Here is a 1,972-nt window from a genome sequence, read left to right as displayed (position 1 = left end):
CTTGCCTCTTTACTAATTGTAGAGTTGTTTGTGAAGCTATAAATTGTGTTTTGGTCTAGGTGCTCCTAACGACAATTTAGCGAAAAGATTTAGTCCGACCAAAAATGGCGCCGTTGCCGGGGACGGTGTTAACTTGATTTAGATTTTCTTATATTGTTATTAGTTTGTGTCTTTCTTTGCCTTGGGGAAGTAAAACTCCTCAAGGTTTGTTCTAATTGTTTTCGAGTTGTTTAATATTTTGCATGTCTAGAAGGTCACAAGGTGATTTGTTACCTTTTGATCATGAAATTGAAAGAACTTTGACAACTAATAGAAGACTTGCTAGGAGAAATTTGAGAGGTATTAGTGAGGTTGTAGATATTCAACCAAATATTGAGTTCATCAACACTTTTGCAAGAGAAGGTGAGGAGAACCCAACACAAAATACAACATAAAATCAACCCACAATGCCTAAGTTTTCATCACATTCCGTACCCACCGAGGAGAACCTACCCAATGGTACTCCCACACCACAACATTTGACCGGAAATTTCATTGCTAAATCCGCATTTATCCAATTAGTCGAAAGGAGCCAATTTGGGGGGATGCCTAGTGAAGACCCTCATTCTCATATGGAGACCTTTTGTGACTATTGTGATGCGATTTCTCAAACCGGTGTAACTCAAGACCAAATTCGATGGGTCTTATTTCCTTTTTCTCTAATTGGCACCGCGAAACAATGGTTGAAGGGCCTTGATAAGGCCACTCTCGGAATTGATTCTTGGAAGAAGTTGGCTCTAGCTTTCTACAAAAAGTTCTACCCACCGGAAAAGACTAACATGCTAAGAGCTCAAATTACGGGTTTTAAGCAAAGGGATGAAGAATATTTGTATGAAGCTTGGGAGCGGTTCAAAGGAATTTGTCGCTCGTGTCCTCATCATGGACTTAGCGAGTGATTCTTGGTACAACAATTTTGGAACGGTCTATATGAAGATTCAAGGAACATTCTCAACATGGGATCAAATGGAATGTTCACCAAAGTTGATGACAATCAATCTTGGAACAAGATTGAGGAAATGGCGGTCCATAACTCACAATATAGTAGACCTCGCAAGGCTACTAGAGGAGGAAAGCATGAAGTGGACTCCGTTACTCAATTGGGTGCCCAACTTAGTGCTCACATTGATACAATCAATTTGAAGTTTGAAAAAGCTATGGCTAGACTTGAAGAAGCCTCAAAGACACCAAAGCATCATGTTAATGCCATGACGGCATCTTCATCAATCCCAAGTGGGATATGTGAGAATTGTGGAACTTTGGGACATGACCAAAGTGAATGTAGGGGAACAAATGAACAAGTGAATGCTTTCCAAGCATACAAGAGTGGTACCCCTTATTCCAACTATTACAATGAAAACACCAAATTCCATCCAAATCTCTCATACAAAAGCCAAAATGTTCAAAACCCTCAAACAACATACACCCCACCTCCCATGAGGAACCAAAATCAAAGACCCTTTTACAACCAAAACCAAGGTTACCAAAATCAAAATCCATACAATCAACAAAATGACCAAGGTTTTGATGTTCAAAAAGCGGTCCTCCAAATGCAAAAGAATCAATAAGAATTTTTCACTCAAATGCAAAAAGATAGTCAAGCAAAGGAAACCACCATCAACAACATTCTAGCTCACACCAAGATGTTGGAAACCCAATTGACTCAACTAGCATCTTCAAGCTCACAAAGACAAAAGGGGCAATTACCACCTCAAAGTAATCCTCCAAGACATGAAATGGTTAGTGCCATTCACTTGAGAAGTGGTACAACGTATGAAGCACCGAAGAAGCAAGTTGAGGATGAAGTTGTGGAAGCTAGTGACAAAGAAGAAATTGTGCAAAACTCCAAGGATGGAGAATCATCAAAAGAAGAAATTTCAAAGAAAAATGAAGACAAGGTCAAGGAGAAGGAGCCCATTGTGATTAGACTTCCTTT

At 39.6% G+C, this 1,972-nt stretch overlaps 1 non-coding gene across 1 annotated transcript; it reads right to left on the bottom strand.

The window, feature by feature from the left end:
- Positions 1–818: 818 nt before the first annotated feature.
- LOC141624002 (small nucleolar RNA R71) lies at positions 819–925 on the bottom strand. Its single transcript, XR_012533815.1, has one exon. It is a non-coding gene; the product is annotated as a small nucleolar RNA R71 (small nucleolar RNA).
- Positions 926–1,972: the final 1,047 nt, after the last annotated feature.

This window comes from Silene latifolia, chromosome X (genome assembly GCF_048544455.1).
Source record: "Silene latifolia isolate original U9 population chromosome X, ASM4854445v1, whole genome shotgun sequence".
NCBI lineage: Eukaryota > Viridiplantae > Streptophyta > Magnoliopsida > Caryophyllales > Caryophyllaceae > Silene > Silene latifolia.
Note: the sequence above shows the minus strand (reverse complement) of the source record. Positions and strands in the feature narration are given on the sequence as shown.